The sequence below is a fragment of the Ranitomeya variabilis genome, chromosome 4 (assembly GCF_051348905.1).
Source record: "Ranitomeya variabilis isolate aRanVar5 chromosome 4, aRanVar5.hap1, whole genome shotgun sequence".
Lineage (NCBI taxonomy): Eukaryota > Metazoa > Chordata > Amphibia > Anura > Dendrobatidae > Ranitomeya > Ranitomeya variabilis.
Genome location: NC_135235.1, coordinates 339271197 through 339288695, shown reverse-complemented (window position 1 = coordinate 339288695; position 17499 = coordinate 339271197). Strand labels below are relative to the sequence as shown.

Sequence of the window (17499 nt, the reverse complement as noted above, 5' to 3'; positions counted from 1 at the left end):
TGTCACTGTAGCAGGCAGAGCCCGATGGGACTTTGTAGTCCTATCGGACGATGCCTGCACACAGACACACACACCAATGACCACCCCCCCGCAGCAGACCCACCGCAGACCCCAGCACCGCCCGCACATACCGGCGCCGGCACTCAGACCCCCGGCGCCCGCACATACCGGCACCAGCACGCAGACCCCCAGCGCCCGCACATACCGGCGCCGCCCCACACATACCGGCGCCGGCACGCAGACCCCTGGCACCCGCCCGCACATACCAGCGCCGGCACGCAGACCCCCGGCGCCCGCACAATCATCCCTGCCTAGCCTCGCCCGCCCCCAGCACAGCCCCCAGCCCCGCCCACAGCCCAGTCACTCTTGATGTGTGACTGCTGTCTGTGGAGGCTGGGTCACGCCTGCTGCTGACGTCACGTCAATTTCCAGAGTCTGGAAATTGACGTGACGTCGGCGGAAATAAGCGGCGGCTGCAGCCTGGGGGGTCACGTGACCCGGACTCAGCCGCCGGAATAGCGCCGCTCACAGGAGAAAGCGGCCCCGGGGGGATACATTGAGGGGTTAATTGAAGGTAGTGGACAACCCCTTTAAGTATATAATTCCACATGTGTTAATTCATAGTTTTGATGCCTTCAGTGTGAATGTACAATCTTCATAGTCATGAAAATACAGAAAAATCTTTAAATGAGAAGGTGTGTCCACTTTTGAATATGAAATAGATATTATATATATATATATATATATATATATATATATATATATATATATATATATATATATATATATATATATATATATATATATATACTAGCTGTACTACCCGGCTTCGCCCGGGTTAATGACTGCTGTTAGCAAAATAGAATGTGTTAACAAAAATGTATTCTGCACACAAAAACCACAAAACAAATAGATAGAAATGTAATTATTAAAAGGCAAAAACTAAGCTAATAGAAGCATTTCACAACATATATTAGCTTTGTTATACTGAGAATGTCTTTGTTGCCTATATTAACCAATCAGAGCTCAGGTTAATTAACTGTAGCAAAATAGAAGCTGAGCTGTGATTGGTTGCTATTGGCAGCCTGATAAATCCCCAGCCAACAGGAAGCCCACCCCCTGGCAGTATATATTAGCTCACACATACACATAATAGACTGGTCATGTGACTGACAGCTGCCGTATTTCCTATATGGTACATTTGTTGCTCTTGTAGTTTGTCTGCTTATTAATCAGATTTTTATTTTTGAAGGATAATACCAGACTTGTGTGTGTTTTAGGGCGAGTTTCATGTGTCAAGTTGTGTGTGTTGAGTTGCGTGTGGCGACATGCATGTAGCGACTTTTGTGAGATGAGTTTTGTGTGGCGACATGCGTGTAGCAACATTTTGTGTGTCGAGTTGCATGTGACAGGTTAGTGTAGCAAGTTGTGTGCAGCAAGATTTGTGCATGGCGAGTTTTGCGCGTGGCGAGTTTTATGTGTGGTGCGTTTTGAGTATGTGCAAGTTTTGTGTGAGGCAACTTTTGCATGTGGTGCAACTTTTGTACATGTGGCAATTTTTCTGTGTGTGCAAGTTTTGCATGAGGTGAGTTTTCCATGAGGTGAGTTTTGCACGTGTGGCGAGTTTTGCGTGAGCCTAGTTTTGCATATGGCGAGTTTTGCATGTAGCGAGTTTTGCGCGTTGCGAGTTTTGAGTGGTGACTTTTGTGTTTCGACTTTTATGTGGCGAGGTTGGTGTGTGTGTGGTGAAATGTGTGCTGAGGGTCGTATATGTGTTCAAGCACGTGGTAGTGTGTGGCGCATTTTGTGTTTGTGTTCATATCCCCGTGTGTGGTGAGTATCCCATGTCGGGGCCCCACCTTAGCAACTGTACGGTATATACCCTTTGGCGCCATCGCTCTCATTCTTTAAGTCCTCATTGTTCACATCTGGCAGCTGTCAATTTTCCTCCAACACTTTTCCCTTCACTTTTTCCCCATTATGTAGATAGGGGCAAAATTGTTTGGTGAATTGGAACGCGCGGGGTTAAAATTTCACCTCACAACATAGCCTATGACGCTCTCGGGGTCCAGACGTGTGACTGTGCAAAATTTTGTGGCTGTAGCTGCGACGGTGCAGATGCCAATCCCGGACATACACACATACATACATACACACATTCAGCTTTATATATTAGATATACCTGTATGTAATCTCCTGTATATAGTATATACCTGTGTGTCATCTCGCCTATATATAGTATATATCTGTGTGTCATCTCCTCCTGTATATAGTATATACCTGTATGTCATCTCCTCCTATACATAGCATATACCTGTATGTCATCTCCTCCTGTATATACTATATACCTGTAGGTAATCTGCTCCTGTATATAGTATATACCTGTGTGTCATCTCCTCCTGTATATAGTATATACCTGTATGTCATCTCGTCCTGTATGTAGTATGTACCTGTATGTCATCTCCTCCTCTATATAGTATATACCTGTGTGTCATCTCTCCTGTATATAGTATATATCTGTGTGTCATCTCCTCCTGTATATAGTATATACCTGTGTGTCATCTCCCCTGTAAATAGTATATACCTGTGTGTCATCTCCTCCTGTATATAGTATATATCTGTATGTCATCTCCTCCTGTATTAGACCTCGTTCACACGTTATTTGGTCAGTATTTTTACCTCAGTATTTGTAAGCTAAAATGGCAGCCTGATAAATCCCCAGCCAACAGTAAGCCCACCCCCTGGCAGTATATATTAGCTCACACATACACATAATAGACTGGTCATGTGACTGACAGCTGCCGGATTCCTATATGGTACATTTGTTGCTCTTGTAGTTTGTCTGCTTATTAATCAGATTTTTATTTTTGAAGGATAATACCAGACTTGTGTGTGTTTTAGGGCGAGTTTCGTGTGTCAAGTTGTGTGTGTTGAGTTGCGTGTGGCGACATGCATGTAGGGACTTTTGTGAGATGAGTTTTGTGTGGCGACATGCGTGTAGCAACTTTTTGTGTGTCGAGTTGCATGTGACAGGTTAGCGTTGTGTGCAGCAAGTTTTGCGCATGGCGAGTTTTGCGCGTGGCGAGTTTTATGTGTGGTGCCTTTTGAGTATGTGCAAGTTTTGTGTGAGGCAACTTTTGCATGTGTTGCAACTTTTGTGCATGTGGCAATTTTTCTGCGTGTGGCAATTTTTCTGCGTGTGCAAGTTTTGCGTGTGGCGAGTTTTCCATGAGGTGAGTTTTGCACGTGTGGCGAGTTTTGCATGTAGAGAGTTTTGCGCGTGGCGAGTTTTGAGCGGCGACTTTTGTGTTTCTACTTTTATGTGGCGAGGTTGGTGTATGTGTGGTGAAATGTGCGCTGAGGGTGGTATATGTGTTCGAGCACGTGGTAGTATGTGGCGCATTTTGTGTGTGTGTTCATATCCCCGTGGTGGTGTGGTGATTATCCCATGTTGGGGCCCCACCTTAGCAACTGTACAGTATATACTCTTTGGCGCCATCGCTGTCATTCTTTAAGTCCCCCTTGTTCACATCTGGCAGCTGTTAATTTGCCTCCAACACTTTTCCTTTCATTTTTTCCCCATTATGTAGATAGGGGCAAAATTGTTTGGTGAATTGGAAAGCGCGGGGTTAAAATTTCACCTCACAACATAGCTTTGATGCTCTCAGGGTCCAGACGTGTGACTGTGCAAAATTTTGTGCCTGTAGCTGCGACGCCTCCAACACTTTTCCTTTCACTTTTTCCCCATTATGTCGATAGGGGCAAAATTGTTTGGTGAATTGGAAAGCGCGGGGTTAAAATTTCACCTCACAACATAGCCTATGACGCTCTCGGGGTCCAGACGTGTGACTGTGCAAAATTTTGTGGCTGTAGCTGCGACGGTTCAGATGCCAATCCCGGACATACATACATACATACATACATACACACACACACACATTCAGCTTTATATATTAGATATATATATATAATATCTATATCTATATCCCTGGATGTGTGTGTGTGTGTGTGTGTGTGTGTGTGTGTGTGTGTGTGTGTGTGTGTGTGTGTGTGTGTGTGTGTGTGTGTGTGTGTGTGTGTGTGTGTGTCCGGGATTGGCATCTGCACCGTCGCGGCTACAGCCACAAAATTTTGCAGTCACACGTCTGGACCCTGACAATTTTGCGCCTATCTACATAATGGGGAAAAAGTGAAAGGAAAAGTGTGGGAGGCAAATTGACAGCTGCCAGATGTGAACAAGGGGGACTTAAAGAATGAGAGCGATGGCGCCAAAGAGTATATACCGTACAGTTGCTAAGGTGGGGCCCCGATATGGGATACTCACCACACATGGGGATATGAACACACACACAAAATGCGCCACACACTACCACGTGCTTGAACACATATACCACCCTCAGCACACATTTCACCACACACACACCAACCTCGCCACATAAAAGTCGAAACACAAAAGTCGCCGCTCAAAACTCGCCACGTGCAAAACTCTCCACATGCAAAACTCACCTCATGGAAAACTCGACACATAAAACTTGCACACGCGGAAAAATTGCCACATGCACAAAAGTTGCAACACACAAAACTTGCACATACTCAAAAGCCACCACACATAAAACTCGCCACGCGCAAAACTCGCCATGCGCAAAACTTGCTGCACACAACTTGCTACACTAACCTGTCACATGCAACTCGACACACAAAAAGTTGCTACACGCATGTCGCCACACAAAACTCATCTCACAAAAGTCGCTACATCCATGTAGCCACAAGCAACTCAACTCACGCAACTTGACACATGAAACTCGCCCTAAAACACACACAAGTCTGGTATTCTCCTTCAAAAATAAAAATCTGATTAATAAGCAGACAAACTACAAGAGCAGCAAATGTACCATAAAGGAAATACGGCAGTTGTCAGTCACATGACCGTCTATTATGTGTATGTGTGAGCTAATATATACTGCCAGGTGGGAGGGCTTCCTGTTGGCTGGGGATTTATAAGGCTGCCAATTTAGCTTACAAATATTGAGGTAAAAATACTGAGCAAATAACGTGTGAACGAGGTCTAATACAGAAGGAGATGACACACAGATATATACTATATACAGGAGGAGATGACACAGGTATATACTATATACAGGAGAGATGACACACATATACTATATACAGGGGAGATGACACAGGTATATACTATATACAGGAGGAGATGACATACAGGTATATACTATATACAGGAGGAGATGACATACAGGTACATACTATATACAGGGGAGATGACACAGGTATATACTATATACAGGAGATGACATACAGGTATATACTATATATAAGGGAGATGACAAACATGTATATACTGAGGGGAAAATGAGAGGTGTGAGGTGAAAGTTAGGGGTGTGAGGTGAAAATGAAAAGGTGTGAGTGCAAAATGAGAGAGTGAGGGAAAATAGTGGAGTAATCGGAAAATGACATGCGAGGTCGAAATGACAAGTGTTAGGGGGAAATGAGAGGAGTGAGGGGGAAAATGAGAGGTGTAAGGGAGAAAATGAGAGATGTGAGGGGGAAAATGAGAGGCGTGATGGGAAAATAAGAGAAGTGAGGTGCTATAACTAACCACAGATATTTACTATGCCCAGGCAACGCCGGGCTCTTCAGCTAGTGTATATATATATATATATATATATATATATATATATATATATATATATATATATATATATATATATATATATATATATATATATATATATATATATATATATATATACACATATACATACACATACATATATGTATACACATACATATACACACACATATATCCTTACTTAGTATGGCTATGTTAATGGGAAGCAAAAAACATAATAGACATCTTAAGTCCCAAACTCAATGATTAACTACTGTGGTGATATGCACTGTCTATGATGTTACCCCTGCAGTCAAAACACTGAAACCAGAGTAATGGGGGATAGCTGGTGCTAAACCAGAGAGGCCTATTTACCGGCTTTTTTTTTTTTTTAAACATAAAAACTTTACAATTTTTTTACATTTTTGTAATTGCAAATAAAAATCAACAAAAGCTACCAATAGGGTTCAATTCTGAAAACTACACTGTTGTCCAGATTTCAGTGCTTTTTTTCCCTTCCCCCAACAAACATTTTCTGCCTTCCCTCTACCGGCCAATCACATTTCAGACATCTACTTGCTAGTAGCACTCAGTAACTTATTGCAACCCTACAGACTAGATCATATACAAACTTTTTGCTCTCCCAATCTAGATCCGAACATAACAATACAATTCTGATGAGAGCCTGTGTAAGGGGTTACAAGGACTGTGGTGTGCCCTATACCCGTCACGGTTAAGTACTAGTGTTGTACATGTTATTATACATATTTATGTGACTTGTATTTATATATTTTTCTAGCTGTTGCGGCACAATGTATTGTATTTGTTGTATTGTAGGGAAAGCGTAGTACCCTATTTGGCCCACTAGATGGGGATATAGTGATGCTCAGAGTGTAAATAGTTAGTTAATGTAGGAGGGGCTAGCTGTGTTTAAACCGAGGAGCAGCCGGCATTTTTGTCAGTTGGGCCAGAGAGCCCTGACAGGACAGTCATCCCCATAACGTTTTAAAACAGGAGTCCAGCAGTTCAGGGCCCGAGGGTCACAGATGGCAGCACAGATTACAACAGCGCAGATTACAGCAGCGCAGATTATAATAGCACAGATTGTAGCAAGACAGCTAGCAGTAGTACAGCAACAAAGGTCGCTCATCATGTGGCAGCTTACTACGTGGGCAGATGCCCTTTTGTCTGGGGCGAAGCAGACAGGGGAGCACCCGTACCCGAGTGTGGTGAAGCTAGACAGAGAACGTGTGATACCGGAAGGGACGGGATGACCCGGCAACGTGCTGAGGGACGACAGGGAGAGCACAGGGAAAGTGAAGGAGACGAACTGTGTGGAACCCGAATTGTATGCTGTAATTGATGTGAACACACTGAGAACAGATAATAGTAAAGTTACTTGAATAAAGTTAGAGCTGGACTGTGTTTCTGTTTATGAACAAGCGTCTGGCGGGAAGGCTCATCCACCTAGAGGAAACCCTGAAGGTGTGAAGAATGGAGTAACAATTATGCTGATTGAGAACTGTTAAATGCATGTGATGGGAGACCAGGGCGCGCTGGAGCCGTTTACCTCAGCCACGATTATAGTCCTGGTCTACCCCCTCACACCTGGATAAAGCAGAAGGCCCGCTGAACCTCCAAATACAGATGGTGGAAACTTTGCACACAACTCAATCTTGTTTTCCACACTGGTGTTACCAAGGTGTATGGAAAATTGCATATGGTACTGAATGTCAGCAAATTTCCTCCAGTTTACATTTATGCTCCAAGATTACAACTATGCCCCCTTCACCATAGCAAACTGGCTTTCTACAGCTCATATCTACAGTACATCAATCTAAATAGTCTCTAAGACTTTGCACGTTAAGCATTTGTTGCAGACTTTTCTGCACCAAAACATGTCTCTTGGTAGGAAAAAGGTTCCATTTTTTAACCATTTTTGATGCGTTTCTCCCAGTCATTTTATGGGTGAAAAACACTGCAAAGACATCAAATTAACATACTGAAACTGCTTCAAATCTACAAGGAAAAAAAATAAGCAACATGTGCATGAAATTTCAGAAATGTCATTCATTTGAGACTTTTTTTGCCACAAAAGTGCGCAAAAAAACCCCACAACAACCACTTGAGAAAATATACTTGGGCTTGCCATGCCCTTTAGAAAGCTATGTATGTTCATGTGTTCTGAATGGGGAGAATGGAGTAAGCCAATACCAGTTACCTCCGACAGTGGTTTATCTTCCCCAAGAGCAAAAAGGATTGGACATGTTTAATACCAACAGCCTGATCCTAATTTTCTTCCCAACATCTACTGTCGAAAAAAAGTTGGATTACCCCCATAGACATGGTTTTGGTGTTGGTCCAGTCCCTTCAAAAATCTTCAGGCAAGACTAAAATTCAACTGAAGTGCAGGCACCAAAAGACTTTATTAATTCAGTGTTAAAATGACAACTTCCAACAAGCAGCAATAATCTGCTCCTCAACGTCACACGTCTGTAAACATGTGACCGGATGCAACGCACAGACAAAGCAGAACACGGAAGTAACCACAAACTATTTATTTCCGTGATATGATAAAAATTGTGGTAACAATAGCTCGGCAATTAATGGTAAACAGGATAATTACAACATGAAATACACAATAACAAAACGTACAAAGAATCCTAAGCTTCCGGCTATACATTCTTATAACTTCTGACAAAGGGATGATACCAGTACTAGAGTGGTAATAAATGATTGCACATTCAATTGAAAGTGTGTTTCAAGTGGGGCACCACAAAGCTCTGTCCTGGCCCCAGTGTTGTTCAACATTTTTAAATGATCTAGATAAGGGAACTAAAGATAAACTAATCAAATTTACAGAGGATGCAAAGCTAGGAGGGATAGCTAAAGGCTGAGTCACACATAACGATATCGTTGCAACGTCACGCTTTTGGTGACGTAAGCAACGATCCCGCTAACAATCTCGTTATGTGTGACAGCGACCAACGATCAGGCCCCTGCTGGGAGATCGTTGGTCGATGGGAATGATCAGGACCTTTTTTTGGTCGCTGATCACCCGCTGTCATCGCTGGATCGGCGTGTGTGACGCCGATCCAGCGATGTGTTCACTTGTAACCAGGGTAAATATCGGGTTACTAAGTGCAGGGCCGCGCTTAGTAACCCGATATTTACTCTGGTTACCATTTTAAAAGTTAAAAAAAAAAAAAAAACAGTACATACTCACATTCTGATGTCTGTCACGTCCCCCGGTGTCCACAGGGTTGACTGTCAGCGCCGGCCGTAAAGCAGAGCACAGCGGTGACGTCACCGCTGTGCTCTGCTTTACGGCCGGCGCTGACACATTCAGTGCAGGGAAGCTCTCGGCAGCAGTGCGTGCATTACCAGCGCTCCTGCCGAAAGCAGTTTCAACCCTGTGGACGCCGGAGGGGGACGTGACAGACATCAGAATGTGAGTATGTAGTGTTTTTTTTTTAACTTTTACAATGGTAACCAGGGTAAATTTCGGGTTACTAAGCGCGGCCCTGCACTTAGTAACCCGATGTTTACCCTGGTTACCCGGGTGCTGCAGGGGGACTTCGGCATCGTTGAAGACAGTTTCAACTATGCCGAATTCGTTCCCCTGATCGTTGGTCGCTGGAGAGAGCTGTCTGTGTGACAGCTCCCCAGCGACCACACAACGACTTACCAACGATCACGGCCAGGTCGTATCGCTGGTCGTGATCGTTGGTAAGTCGTTTAGTGTAACGGTACCTTAAGACTGAAAATTCAGAAGGATCTAGATAAGCTTGAACAATGGGCAGCGACTAATAGAATAGTAAGTAACAGAGAAATGCAAGATTTTACATCTGGGCAAGAAAAACGAAAATGACATCTACAGAATGGAAGGAATAGAACTAAGAACCACAAGTGTGAAAAAGACTTGGGTATACTAATAGATCACAGACTGCACATGAGTCAACAGTGTGATGCAGCACCAAAAATCTATGTATGTATTCTTGCGTGTGTGTGTGTGTGTGTGTGTGTGTGTGTGTGTGTGTGTGTGTGTGTGTGTGTGTGTGTGTGTGTGTGTGTGTGTGTGTGTGTGTGTGTGTGTGTGTGTGTGTGTATGCATGCATGCATGCATGCATTTAGAGAAGCATAAGGTCTAGATCACGTGAAGTAATTATCCCCCTCTACCCCTCCTTGGTCAGGTCTCACCTGGAATACTGTGTCCAGTTCTGGGCACCACATTTTAAAAAAAGCATTGAAAAACTGGAGCAAGTTTAGAGAAGAGCTACCAGGATGGTGAGTGAACTGCAAGGTATGTCCTAGGAGGAACGGTTAAAGGATCTTGGAATGTTTAGCTTGTAAAACAGAAGGATAATAGAAGACTTAATAGAAGTCTACAAATATATGTAGGGCTGTCGTAGTGTAGAGGGATCATACTTATTTCCTTTTGCACATTGAAACACGAGAAGCAATGGATTTTGGATGTTTTTGACATTGAGTGTGATCAATGAGCGGAACAGGCTGCCAAGAGAGGTGGAGAGTTCTCCTTCAATGGAAGTCATCAAACAGAGGCTGGACACACATCTGTCTGAGATGGTTTAGTGAATTCTGCACTGCATTTAGCAGGGAGTTGGATGCAATGACCCTTGAGGTCCCATCCAAATCTAACATTCAATTTTTCTAGGATCCTACTAAAAAAAAAAAAAAAAGTTATTGTATTCTTGCTTCTTCTAACATAGGCCCTAGCGGGGGTCTTCGGTTCTTCCCGTTAGATTTTGTCAGGTGGACTTGCTGCCTAACAAGGCTCGCTGGGCTGCCTTCGCTTCAATAGGCCCCCACCTTGTATGTTGTACTAACAAAGACAAACCCCTGTAATGTTCATTGGTGCTGAAAGCATCACCGCGGGCATCCATCCCTGACCAGAATCCTCTCCCGGATGTTCGATGCCTGACCAATGGCTGATTTCTCTGGTACCTGGTGAGATGAGAGCTGGACCTTGGTTCTTGAGGAACGTAGTCTGGACGTCAGGTCTTGACAGGTGTAGGTTGGATTTTTAGGCCTTGACAAATGTTGTCTGGATTCCGGAACTCGCTTGGAGTTACTCGGGTTCTGTTTACTGGCATGCCACAGCCCACTGCCTCGGGTCTTCTGCTGTGGCTTCACCATCTTCCTTGATACACGTCCCTTCACTTTGAGCCAAAACAGAAGGAGATTTGGTGCCCTCACCTTTTATAAATCGGGGAACTGCATCATTAAGGTCATCTGATCCGGTGCTCCATTCAAACTTTTCCTCTCTGAAACTCTCCATTTTCTGGTTGGTTCCACAGGGTCTTGTTTGGACAGTAGATGGCAGTCTTCTTGCACAAATGCCACACAGCACCTTCTAAGGCTAATTTCACACATCAGGTTTTCAGTGTCAGGCTAAATCCGGCGAATGTTGGAAAAACTGGATCCGGCGCAGATTTTGAAAACCTGATGCGACGGATCCGTTTTTTTCACGGATCCTGCTAGCCTATCTGGAGTATTGGATAAAAAAAATTGGAGCATGCTCAGTTTAAAAAACCGGATCAGGCTGCCGGATCCACCTTTTTCCGGATCCGGCACCTTCCGGCTCCCATAGGCTTTCATTGTAGCAAACAGCCAGAAGCGCCGGATCCGGCGCTTCAGGCTTTTTCGCCGGAGACAAAAAACGTTGCAATGGACGTTTTTTCAAGAAACCGGAAGTGGCAGATTTGCCGGCGAAAACCGGACGAAACGCAATATCATCCGGTGCAATCCGGCACTAATACAAGTCTATGGGAAAAAAACCTGATATGGCGGCAACATTCGCCTGATCCGGTTTTTGAAAATTAGCCGGATTTAGCCTGACGGCGAAAACCTGATGTGTGAAAGTAGCCTTACATGTCTTCTTCAGGTGTTATCATTTGACCCAATACCAGAAGATGACTCTGGAGTTCTTGTATATTCTCTCCATACTACCTCCAACTAGGATCTCATTCCCTCTCCTCTCCCAGCATCACAAATGGCGCTACTCACCAAACTAAAGTATTTGATTTCTCTTCTGCCATATTTCCCTCTTTTGAACATGAGGTTGTAACTCCATGACTACACTGCTCATAAAGTAAAGGGAACACTTAAACACCACAACTACAAGTCAATCACACTTTGACAGCAAAGCAAATGTGAAACATGTGTTGGGAGTGGAGTGAGGCGATCAGTGGTGCTCCATTTGGGTTGGTATTGATGAAGCCGAATTGATTATTATGACTGATCAGGATTGATTGTGGCTGCTATTTAGTCACACCTCAGCTTGCTAGTTTTTCTGTTTAATACATTTTTTCCACTTGGATATTTTCTCAATATATGAATAATAATGAGGCTCATTGCACAATGCACTTCTTGACTTTATGACTCATTGTATTTATTACTTTTGAGCCCCTTACAGAACTTGGCACTTTTTTTTAGCAAGCGGTCTCTGAATATTTTTAATGACAATTAGAATTCCTGATCTGAGATGCATGTTACTCTATATTGAATATAGTTTTCCCCTAATGTCATTCCATCTTGCACACCCTGGTCCCCCATTTTTATATTTTGTGTTTTTAATTGTCTGTTGTGCATCTTGATTATGAATTAATAAACTCATTACATAATATTTGCTTTGTTTGAATACATTTTTGGTAGGATTGGTATTTATATGGTGTTCATGGGTTATTATATTGTTTCTTATTATTGGTATTTTTCTATATAGGTTTTTTCTTCAGCTATGAAGCAACACTGATTGTGAACCAATTTCTCCTGCCGTTGTGCAAATGCAACAGACAACGGGTAGAAATGATAGGTAATTAGCAAGACAACACCTATAAAGGAGAGGTTCTGTAGGTGGTTACCACAGACCATTCCTTTCTTCTCATCCATTTAGGCTGTTTTGGTCACTTTTGCATTTTTTTCATTGCACTCACTCCTACAGGTACAATAGCAACCCACAGAAGTTGCTCAGGTAGTGCGGCTCATCCAGGAAGGCACATCAATGTGAGCTGTGGTAAGAAGGGTAGCTGTGTGTCAGTATAGTGTCCAGAGCATGGAGCAGATACCAGGAGACAGGCAGTACATCAGCAGACATGAAGGGGGCCATAGGAGGGCAACAGCCCAGCAGCAGGACCACTACATCCTCCTTTGTTCAAGGAGGAACAGGTGGAGCAGTGCCAGAGTCCAGCGAAATTACCTCCAGCAGGCCACTTACATCCAAGTGTCTGTTCAAACTGTCAGAAACAGACTCAATGAGGGTGGTATGAGGGCCAGACGTCCACAAGTGGGTGTTGTGCTTGCAGCTCAACTCCATGCAGGGCAATTGGCATTTGCCAGAGAATACCAAGATCTCCATTGTGCTATCCAGAGGTACCCTGACTGCCATTAGGCATCAGGATAAGATCCTCAGACCCATTGTGAGACCATATGCAGGTACACTGGGCCATGGGTTCCTCCTGGTGCATGACAATGCTAGGCCTCATGTGGCTGAAGTGTGTCATCAGTTCCTGCATGATGAAGGCATTGATGCTATGGACTGGCCTGCCCGTTCCCCAGACCTAAATCCAATCTGGCACATCTGGGACATCATGTCTCTTTCCATCCACCAACGCCACATTGCACGACAGACTGCCCAAGAGTTGACTGATGCTTTAACCAGGTCTGGGAGGAGATCCCTCAGGAGACCAGCCGCCGCTTCATCAATACCATGCCCAGGCATTGTAAGGATGTAAGAAGATCATACAGACACGTGAAAGCTACACACTCTACTGAGCATGATTTCCTTGTCTTGAAGCTTTTCCACTGATGTTGGATCAGCCTGTAATTTGATTTTCCACTTTGATTTTGAGCATCATTCCAAATCCAGACCTCCATGGGATATTCATTTTGATTTACATTGATCATTGTTGCATTTTATTGTTCTCAACACATTCCACTATGTAATGAATAAAGATTTGCAACTGGAAAATTTCATTCAGTGATATCTAGGATGTGGGATTTTAGTGTTCCCTTTATTTTTTGTGCAGTGTATATCCTGTGCTACCAACTATGGGACTCATCCCCACCCATAATTGCACATTCAACTCTATCGGCATGCTGGATGCCTTAACAGTTGAAAGCAATGATGGAGAAGGGGGCGTCAGCTGTCGCTTCTTCCTCCATAATCATTCTTGCTAGGCGTCTGACATCTCACCGCAGCAGGCGCAATGACGTCACTACATGGAACCTGCTGATCTGTGGTATGCGGCGCTTCAGAATGAGAGGAGAGTATTGTATTTTTTTCTTCAGTTGTGGTGGCCATAATACTATGTAGACTATAGGGAGCATAGTATACTGTATAGGGAACTATGGGGAGCGCATTATACTATTTGCAGGACTATGGGGAGTGCAGTATACTATATGGAAAGCAATCTTGGGCTCAGTATACTATATGGAAGGCTATTTGAGGCCCATTAGACTATATAAATACCGTAGTAGGGAAATATGGAAGCCTTTACTTTATGGAGGGCTATGTGGGGGTGAGCAGCTATACAGTGTGAACAGTGTGAAGATTTATCACACTGTGTGGAGGGCTAGAGGGGACCATTATACAGTGTGGAGCCATTATACTGTATGTAGGAAAAATGGAGGAGGTTGCAAAGTTGTGAGATATGCTCTTCTGTGACCACCATCAAATATTAATTATTTTTTCATGGATGGGGAGCCTGATTGGAACTTCTGCTATGGGGCCCTATGATTTGATATGTACGCCCCTGATGTAGTAATATTTCTATGTAAAACACTTATGCGCCCCCCCCCCCCCCAAAAAAAAAAAAAAAAAAAAAAAGAATATTATCCTAAAAATGATACCTTTATTGGCTAACCAGAAAAATTATATATGTAAGCTTTGGAGCACAGAGGCTCCTTCATCAGTAAGGCCTGCAAATATAGTTTTTTTGATTAGCTAATAAAAAGGTATCACTTTTAGAATACGATTATCTTTTTTCGGCATAAAAGTATTTACATAGATTTATCTGGATAACAATAATGTGGTGTACAATAAACTATATTGTGGTACCATCAGTGACATCTTTACAATGACAAGCCTCTTTCTGAACCATCACCTCTGCACTAGTGATTGATGTCATTTGTCTGTGTCGTCGTGTAGTCCTTCTAAAACAAATTATTTCACATAGTGAGCTTCTTTGTTTCCCTCCATATACTAACTTACCTAAGATTACTTAAGGTTACCACTGCAGTGTTTGGCATCACTCCAACTCCTAGTTAAAGAGAATCCATCACCAGGTTTTTGACACCTTATCTGAGAGCAGCACAATGTCCAGACAGAGTGATGTGTCACTTATTGGGCTGCTTGTTGTAATTTTGATAAAAATCTAATTTTTAAATCAGCAGGAGATTATCCATAAAGGACTAGCAAACCTACTATCATGTAGCCCTCCATATTCATGAGCTCTGCATAACCCCACCACCACCGATTAGCAGCTTTCTGCCTATGCACAGTGTACACAGAAAGCTGCCAATCCACAGTGGGGGAAGGGTTATACAGAGCTCTGTATTACATAACTGCTAGATCTGCAGCAGAGAACACTGATTTTTATCAAAACAGCAGCAAGCAGCCCAGTAAGTGAAACATCGCTGGAATCAGAGTCTCTGCTCCTCCATCATGCTGCTCTCAGATGGGGTAGCTAAAACCTAGTGACAGATTTCTTTTAATAACTGCAAGCTCACATCACCTGTATTGCAGCTCCGAAATTTGCCTAATCATCACTATGGAAAAACTTACTGAAAGTGTTTTTCCACTCTCCTCTTTTTAAACCACCCAGAATGCAGCAGCCAAATATATTTTTCCGTATATCCACCATGTTAATGACTCCACGCTCTGCCGGTCACTATCCTGGTTGTCCATTCAATGTAAAATTCTAACTCCACATCTTTGCCTATTGCAGAGCGCCCAACTCTACGCGCCTATTGCAGAGCGCCCAACTCTACGCACCTATTGCAGAGCGCCCAACTCTACGCACCGCCGCACAGCGCCCAACTCTACGCACCGCCGCACAGCGCCCAACTCTACGCACCGCCGCACAGCGCCCAACTCTACGCACCGCCGCACAGCGCCCAACTCTACGCACCGCCGCACAGCGCCCAACTCTACGCACCGCCGCACAGCGCCCAACTCTACGCACCGCCGCACAGCGCCCAACTCTACGCACCGCCGCACAGCGCCCAACTCTACGCACCGCCGCACAGCGCCCAACTCTACGCACCGCCGCACAGCACCCAACTCTACGCACCGCCGCACAGCACCCAACTCTACGCACCGCCGCACAGCACCCAACTCTACGCACCGCCGCACAGCACCCAACTCTACGCACCGCCGCACAGCACCCAACTCTACGCACCGCCGCACAGCACCCAACTCTACGCACCGCCGCACAGCACCCAACTCTACGCACCGCCGCACAGCACCCAACTCTACGCACCGCCGCACAGCACCCAACTCTACGCACCGCCGCACAGCACCCAACTCTACGCACCGCCGCACAGCACCCAACTCTACGCACCGCCGCACAGCACCCAACTCTACGCACCGCCGCACAGCACCCAACTCTACGCACCGCCGCACAGCACCCAACTCTACGCACCGCCGCACAGCACCCAACTCTACGCACCGCCGCACAGCACCCAACTCTACGCACCGCCGCACAGCACCCAACTCTACGCACCGCCGCACAGCACCCAACTCTACGCACCGCCGCACAGCACCCAACTCTACGCACCGCCGCACAGCACCCAACTCTACGCACCGCCGCACAGCACCCAACTCTACGCACCGCCGCACAGCACCCAACTCTACGCACCGCCGCACAGCACCCAACTCTACGCACCGCCGCACAGCACCCAACTCTACGCACCGCCGCACAGCACCCAACTCTACGCACCGCCGCACAGCACCCAACTCTACGCACCGCCGCACAGCACCCAACTCTACGCACCGCCGCACAGCACCCAACTCTACGCACCGCCGCACAGCACCCAACTCTACGCACCGCCGCACAGCACCCAACTCTACGCACCGCCGCACAGCACCCAACTCTACGCACCGCCGCACAGCACCCAACTCTACGCACCGCCGCACAGCACCCAACTCTACGCACCGCCGCACAGCACCCAACTCTACGCACCGCCGCACAGCACCCAACTCTACGCACCGCCGCACAGCACCCAACTCTACGCACCGCCGCACAGCACCCAACTCTACGCACCGCCGCACAGCACCCAACTCTACGCACCGCCGCACAGCACCCAACTCTACGCACCGCCGCACAGCACCCAACTCTACGCACCGCCGCACAGCACCCAACTCTACGCACCGCCGCACAGCACCCAACTCTACGCACCGCCGCACAGCACCCAACTCTACGCACCGCCGCACAGCACCCAACTCTACGCACCGCCGCACAGCACCCAACTCTACGCACCGCCGCACAGCACCCAACTCTACGCACCGCCGCACAGCACCCAACTCTACGCACCGCCGCACAGCACCCAACTCTACGCACCGCCGCACAGCACCCAACTCTACGCACCGCCGCACAGCACCCAACTCTACGCACCGCCGCCAATCTAAATTAAATTCATAAACCAAACCCCCACTCCAGTCTCAAGAGTTTTTCTCGTGCTGCCCCACTTCTCCGAATAATCAAATTAATTCTCAACATCCACATTTTCCAGATCTTGAGCATTTCCTATAACTTATTTTTATTTATTTATTTTTTCATTCTATAGTTCTGGTGCACTTTGACCCGCTCCACAACACAGCCGTAATATAGCATACTGGTGGCTTGGGGCCACTCATC

General features: G+C 45.5%; 1 protein-coding gene across 3 annotated transcripts in view; it reads right to left on the bottom strand.

Moving 5' to 3' along the window:
• LOC143764737 (sacsin-like) overlaps nucleotides 1–17499 on the bottom strand; it is a 140010-nt gene that overhangs the window by 65941 nt on the left and 56570 nt on the right. The gene's annotated exons all lie outside the window — the stretch shown is intronic.